The sequence below is a fragment of the Clinocottus analis genome, unplaced genomic scaffold, assembly GCF_023055335.1.
Source record: "Clinocottus analis isolate CAN_PGR_092001 unplaced genomic scaffold, fCliAna1.0.p SCAF_45, whole genome shotgun sequence".
NCBI lineage: Eukaryota > Metazoa > Chordata > Actinopteri > Perciformes > Cottidae > Clinocottus > Clinocottus analis.
The window spans coordinates 705,827-714,095 of NW_027176202.1; positions in this window are offsets into that span (position 1 = coordinate 705,827).

Sequence of the window (8,269 nt, forward strand, 5' to 3'; positions counted from 1 at the left end):
ATCCCTGTGTGAATCCGGATTCTCCATTGTGGCCACGACGAAGACCAAAGCCCGAAACCGACTCGGCAACACTGGAGGCGACTCTGAGAGTGATCCTGTCCCCCATTGCACCCAGACTGGACCTGCTTGTGTCTCAGAGGCAGGCCCAATGCCTCATTAAGAGGCGAACATACAAAGGGAGTTGTAGCTTGTGAAAAATGTTCAAGGTTGGTAATCATTTAAAAAAATAACAAAACCATTAACCTTAATCTCCTGTAGCCCTAAACGTTCCACCATGTGTTTCTTTTCTCTGAATTGTCCTGCAGAGACTTGCTCTGTCCCTCTGCAGTAAACACACAGTACACATTTCACTTTGCACAGTGCCTGTTGTGTTTGTGTGGATGTCTGTTAAAATGGTAATAAGCTAGACACTGTGTTCCACACATTGTCATGTCCAAAAAATGTTTTTCAACTTAAAAAAATGTCTCCCCACACAGTCTTTGTTTGCCTTGATCCATAAAAAGATGATGGCTGTGCTTCTTTCTTTGGCATGACATTATGCAAAACATCCAAGTGGTTTTTGACAGCAGCTACAATCATAACTTGTCAAACAGACTGAGTGTAACTGGGCCATTCCACCGCAGAGCGACATTTTCATCTGCGGGAAACAAATAACCACCAGTGGAACGTTTGGGACATGCACATGTAGAATAAAATGTACAGTTGGATTAGAGCAGAACTACAGAGAAAGATCCAAGAAATACTGCCTGAAATGTAGCTATCAGGCCAAAACCTCTCAAATGTGTTCTTTCTTTCAATGCCAGCAAGGGGAGACTCTTCTAGTTACAAAGGGAAGTCTGGTTGTATAGAAGTCTATGGTTCATGTGTTGAAAGTGCATTCTCTCTCCTGACCACCAGGGGGCGACTCCTCTGGTTGTATAGAAGTCTATGCTTCATGTGTTAAAGCTGCATTCTCTCTCCTGACCACCAGGGGGCGACTCCTCTGGTTGTATAGAAGTCTATATAAGTGACTCTACTTCTCTCTTGATGTATTCCCTCAGTAAACATTGTAAACATGAGTTTATGTCTCAATCTCTAGTTTCTAGTCTTCTTCTATACAGCATGATGATCATTTAGTACATTATGGTCTGTTAGAGTTAAACAGACCATAAAGCAAGGGACGCTTTGGGGGCGGGGCTACAAGGTGATTGACAGGTCACTACCATCAAAACTACTTAGTTCGTTTTGAAGGAAAACAACATCATGGTTATATATATAGATATAGATAGATATAGATATAGAGAGATATAGAGATATATAGAGATATAGATATATAGATATAGATATATCTATATAGATATATAGATATATAGATATAGAGATATAGATATAGATATATAGATATAGAGATATAGATAGATATATATAGATAGATATAGAGATATAGAGATATAGACATATATATATATATATATATATATATATATATATATATATATATATATATATATATATATATATATATATATATATATATATATATATATATATAATCTCTTTTGAACAGGTACTGTTCAGTAGTAAGGGTCCCTGTGAGGGACAAACCACTCCTTCTTTGGTCCATGTTCAGTAGTAAGGGTCCCTGTGAGGGACAAACCACTCCTTCTTTGGTCCATGTTCAGTAGTAAGGGTCCCTGTGAGGGACAAACCACTCCTTCTTTGGTCCATGTTCAGTAGTAAGGGTCCCTGTGAGGGACAAACCACTCCTTCTTTGGTCCATGTTCAGTAGTAAGGGTCCCTGTGAGGGACAAACCACTCCTTCTTTGGTCCATGTTCAGTAGTAAGGGTCCCTGTGAGGGACAAACCACTCCTTCTTTGGTCCATGTTCAGTAGTAAGGGTCCCTGTGAGGGACAAACCACTCCTTCTTTGGTCCATGTTCAGTAGTAAGGGTCCCTGTGAGGGACAAACCACTCCTTCTTTGGTCCATGTTCAGTAGTAAGGGTCCCTGTGAGGGACAAACCACTCCTTCTTTGGTCCATGTTCAGTCTGTTTCTTACCTTAAAGATGTTAAAGACCAGCAGTTGATTCACTTTATACAAAAGCAATAAGTGCTTTTCATATTTTCAGTTCAGTTTTTCTTCCTCAGTGATAAAGTCCAGTCTGTGTTGTCTTGAACATCTTGTGTTGTGAGGAAAGTTCTCTTTGAGAGAAGAGTAAAGATCCAGAAGTGATGCTGCTTTTAAAGTGCTCTGCATGGATCAGACCGCGGGGTCAGCAGCTTTGAGCATGCAGGATTAACTTTCAATCTGGACGTGGAACCTGCAGGTACATATACTTGTAGTGTATTTGCTCGCCTGTGAAGCGTCTCTTTGCAGCAGCGCTGCTTGTTGAGAACAGAAGCTACAGAACTATACAAGCTTTACGTCAGACTCACTTCGTCACGCTGCCAGTCGGTGAGGCAGCAACATGAATCACCTTTAAAGTGAAAGCAGTGTTGCTGTAATGCCTTCATGGCGTTTATCTTATTTATTTATGTTTCATGTTTGATTGACCTCATGCGGGCCGGACTGGGAGAGCCGTGAGACGCCAGGTCTGAACTACGGAGAGATTTAAAGCGATAAGCCCCTCCCACTGCAAAAAACAAACATGCAGTTAACGCATGATCACATAGTTAACGCGTTAAAGGACTGAAAAGTTAACACGATATTAACGCGTCACTTGCCCAGCCCTATATATATATATATATATATATATATATATATAAAAATTTGTGTGTAGATTACATATAACTAGGAGTTTAAATGTGTAAAAACGGATTAGTATGTATACATTATCCATAATCAGAAAGTCAATTAAAGAGAACAAAAGGTGTGTGATTCTCTGTATTATCATGAGAATCATATGGTGAATTTGCCAAAACCTGCTTTGAAAAAACAAAAAGCACGACGTGTCATTTTATCCTCAATGATCCAGCTCACTCAGGAAGCCAGGCTCCAGGATCAGGGCCCTGGTTGGTGGTCCCGTGTTAGTTTGACCCATCCAGGCCAGCAAGAGCCTTTCCTGCTTTTCTCCACCAACAGCTCTGAGCTGTCCATATAATCACAATGATCGTTTAATTTTACAGGCAGCACACTGTGTTTTCTTTTTAATTATTGAAATCCTGTTGCCCACTGTGAGGTTGGTGCCTTTTCATGAGCGGCAACATGGACTGAACAGTGACAACAGAACGCTTCAGTGGAGGTTACATAGACAAGATGGCCTCCTTGTTTAGTGGTAAAGGGAAAGCAGAGTGAGTTTCATGGCCCTGACATTTTAACAGTCTACAACTTCTTTCAAGACATCTGAATTTTATTCACCTTTCCCTTCAAATCTGTGAGACTACTTCAAGTTACCTTCTATGGCTGAAGTCATTGAAAGAGTGATTGCTGAGCAACTTATTCAAGTGGTTCTAAGAAGTGAAAGTAGGGATTATTTTCTGTTTGGCTTCCATGGAGTTCACAGTAGGGGAAAGGGACTTTTGAGAATGAAAATGAGTGCTGCTCATACGGAAATCATTTTGTTATTCCTAATATTGGTTAAGATTTTGTTTTCATTTGTGAAACGATACTTTGGAGCTGTGATTTATTTACTCGTGGGTATTGCATGTATCAGAGTGCCCATGGGTTGACTCTTGCTCATGTGCTATGTTCCTTTAAAGATACTTTTTTTATTTGCTGGTGTGCGTCACTTCTGTCTATCTTTGCGTTTCTTTGCAGATGACATAGTAATAGGACGTGATTAATCGCTACTACGGCTTAGCATATAGCATCAGACGACTCAATAGAGCTTAAGCGTAGTTCAGGAAGGTAGACCCTACATTATGGGTTATTCATATACCTCAGTCTAATTTGTCGTTGCGTATCAGCCGATCAACCAGACGCGTTACTGTCTCTAAGCCAAGCATATGGTTGCGGTCAAACTTTAAAGGTGTGCTCTGCTGCTGTCACTCAGCAAACACAGGCGACCCTCCTCCACCCGCTCACCACCAGGCAGCAGCCAGTCTTAATTAATCCTCATTCATCGCGGGACGACAGCAACTCTCCTCTTCACCACCACCACCAGTGTCCGGACTCCAGGGGGATTCTGCCGAGTCAGAACTCAGAGTCGCTGCCCCCTATTTAACCTGGAAAAAAGAAAACCTGCATTAATCCCCTTGGGGAAGTTCTTCTCTGCATTTGACCCATCCTTCATGAAGGAGCAGTGGCTGCCCTGTAACACGCCCGGGGAGCAGCGAGGGGTTAAGTGTCGTGCTCAGAGACACTTCCACACTTTGAACTATGGAGGGTCTGGGGATCGGACCGGGTATCTTGTGACGGGACGAGCACTCATCCCGCTGAGCCGCCCCTAAGATGAAGTCTGATCGCCAAAAAAGACTCTGCACTATTCATTGTTTTATCAAACTAGGGTGAGCAGACGTCCTCTTCCTCCTGACATGTCCTCTTTTCCAGACATGACAATGCGTCCAGCAGGGATTCAACACGTCCGGGACTTTACCTCCTGTCATATTTGTGTTTCTCTGAGTCTGTCACTCACTAGTTATTACGCTCTTACACGTTGTGAATCTTACGTTCATCTTCTAGCTCTGACGTAGAGAGAGCTGTCATTGGTGGACTGATCTCAGGGTTGCCAGATGCAGGATAATTATCCTCCAAACACAACCATGTTGAGCCTTTGGTACGATACTTCTCCATCAGCAGTCTGCACCACTGACACCTGGTCACCTCCACTGCAGACGAACATCCTGTTACCTCTGAAGAAACTACTTCTGCATGAAACATCACCGCCTCAATAATCTACTGGACAATTTTTTTTTTTGGTAGCTTAGCACGACTCGTTCTTTTTTTATGAGCTAAAGATTGTGTAGATGACTGTGGAGCGGGATGAAACAATAACGCGGTTCAGTTTATGGCCTATAGCTGCATTGTTTACACCCCCCCCCCTCTCCTCTTTTTCACCAACACAAATCTGGTCACCCTAATCAAACGTAATAAATGCATTGTTTAATCCAGAACAAGTCTCTCCTGATTGAACCCATGTAAGTGGAGTAATGTCCACCTGAGCAGAGAATAACCTCATTCTGTCTCTGTGTGTCATATTCTGAGCTTCACGGTGCTGTTCGCTGACCTTTCAGTGCATATTAGTACAAGTGAGCGTGCCTTACAAGCTAGCTCATGGCCGCTGCTCTGCACTGGCGGTTAAAGCTAAAAACGCCGTCCCAACCAATGACGTCGTCACACCAACACGTTGCTATTTTTACGCCGTTAGCTGCAAGACGTTGGCTCAGCAAACATGTTGTGAACCGTAAGGACGAAAATAGAAATGGTTAAAATTGTAGCACCTTTTGAAATATGTGCGCTTGGTTTGGAAGTAAATGTTTGTGTATGAACATCAGTGTGTCTGAATGTTTTATGTGTGTGTTTGTGTCATTGCATAGTTGATGAACACTTCAGATTAGCATTCTGTTTGTTTAGCCGAGTGTTTGTTTCCCCTCGTATACGTGTGAGTGTTTGTGCTCAACCGAGCGTATTCAATATATCGTCCCTGTGTTTCGCAGTGTGTGACCCTGAGTGGCGTTTGAAGGGCTGAATGTGTTTGCTTGCACGCGCGCTTGATGTGTGTTGGTGTGTTTCTGCTGGATGCAGGAGATGCGTCATAGTAGGAGTTTTGAGGGCCTCCTTCACAAAGACACATTAACATGCAAATGTAGCCGGGCAGCCATGTTCAGACCGGCATGAGAGCGTGTCTGTGTCTGTGTCTGTGTCTGTGGCGCTTAAGCTATAAAGTTTAAACAAACCCATCATATTGTTTGAAAAAGAGGTTACAATATTATATATATATATATATATATATATATATATATATATATATATATATATTTATTTATTTAGATTGTCTGTAAAGTGATTTTTGTATGAAGCAAACATGTCTCTGTTTGAATGTGAGCGTTTTGGTGCTCAGAGTTAATCTTCATTGGCCTGAAACCTCATAATGGGTCGACCTCTGTGAAGCTCCTCCCACGACTTTTCAGAACTGACATTTTGTTGAGGCCACATTTAACAGCAATAATCCAGCCCTGGGTTGGTAATATTCCATAATTTTCCTCTTGGCCACAACCAACCTCATTTACAGGCCCGAGCCAACAATAAAGCAGACATGTAGACTGTATTTCACATGCAAGGCTTTTAAAAGTTGAATTTAAGAAATTATGTAAAATCAAGAAAATGACGTCAGATGTCAGGGAATTAGTCGCACGACTTACTCGACTGCCGTGAAACTTGATTTGAAGGCATGAAGCTCACCAGACTTGAATTGCCGAACAATAAATATTGAAAAATTGAATTAGGGTCTTGCGCCCCCTAGAAGTTGGACTGGTGACGCCCCTCATCCAGATTGTCTGATTGACTTGAGGAAATGCACACATGTCTGTCTCCACCTGCTCGACAACAAAGCCTCTCAGACACCCAAACTCCACCTACTTAGATTTTCCGTCATTTTGAATTTGAGTGAAAACATATTCTTTCACTTTTCCCCTACACACATTGATTCATAGCAAACGTCATGATTGGAGCTGTATCCACAATACTTAATTTAAAGTTTTGAGGTATCTCATTGTCTTTAGGAGAAAAAGACCAATTAATCTCTACGGGGCGTGTCTTGTTTTTAAATACTCATAACATTAAAACTATTAGAACAAATGACTTCAAATGTGCTGTACATGTGCATATTAGATAGATAAATACTTACTTTATTGATCCCCAAAGGAAAATTCAAGGTCCCCTAACATGCAATACATCTTTTGTGCGATTTTAAAAACTAGGGGGCGCTACAGTAATTCGGCCAATTTGGGATTTTTAGGTCATTTTTGTCAATTTTTGCCTTTTTAATTGCATTTCAAACTATTACAAACTCCTCCTAGAATATTAATGCGATCAACTTCATGTCTGTTTAAGGATGACTTTAAGACTCCTATAAACTTAAGTTGTCAATGTGTGTTTTCAACGGTCTCGACGTGACGCGCACCCAAAGACACGCATTTTGTGCAGTGATTTATCTTCTACACAGCTGTTGTGACTCCAATGTCCATCATGCAATCTGCCTAAACTCCCGTCTCCAGCGCGGACAGATGTTCTCGGCCCGCCGAGCCGGCGACCTGCCGGCGCCCCGAACGTGCGGGAGCGAGGACCCGCTCACAGCTGCTAGCAGCTATTATGTCATTTTGCTTTTTAGAGCGCTGCCAATCTGTCATTAATAATTAATTTTAAAAAATGAGTCCTCACAACCTGATGCACACTTTTACTTGCAGCTGCTGGCACAAGAGTAAAACAGAATAAAAACATTAAATTCAGATGAGAGAAATTAGCCTTTCATAATCAAATTAATTAGTGTGTACGCACAAATCAACCTCAATTATTTTCCCTATTATTCTTCTTTTAATACATTGTTTTCATGCTACCTGCTCTAAACACAAGGTTGTTTCAACATTTAAATATTTCAGACCACAGCCTTGAAACGTCGACTTATGTCACGTGGGAACCAATCCAGAGCCTTTATGGATTATTCATTTAAATAGTTGCTACACAACAGTATAATACGATCACTTCAAAGAACAGTGCAACGGCTAATTGACAACTTCATCAGGTTTTTTGAAGTGAATATTTGGAATGACAGTGTATAGAGAAATATACATATCTACAACAGCACAGAACGTCATTTTAGGGCTTTTGTACAGCTGCACTTTGGTTTTCAGGGTTGTTATTGAACTTTCTGACACATTCAGGCGCGCTAATTATATTCAATTCACTTTATTTTGTATAGCCCAAAATCACAAATACAAGATTCTCCTCTGAGGGCGTTACAGTCTGTACACATGACATCCTGTCCCAGGACCTCACATCGGATCAGGAACAACTCCCCAAATAAAGACAGTAAAACCCTTTCACAGGGAAAACAGGAAGAAACCTTCATAGAGCAACAGAGGAGGATCCTCTCCAGGATGGACAGAAGCAACAGATTCATTCAAGTCATTCCTGCTTAAGCCAACGCTGCAATGGTGTGTGTGTGTGTGTGTGTGTGTGTGTGTGTGTGTGTGTGTGTGTGTGTGTGTGTGTGTGTGTGTGTGTGTGTGTGTGTGTGTCAGCGTTACTCTTCTCTGTGTGTAGACCTTCCTCCTGACCAGCTGCCATCATCTGATTTAGAAAAGAAAAGAACAAAGTGATAGAAATTAAACAACGTGTTTGTAAGTTTCAAAGA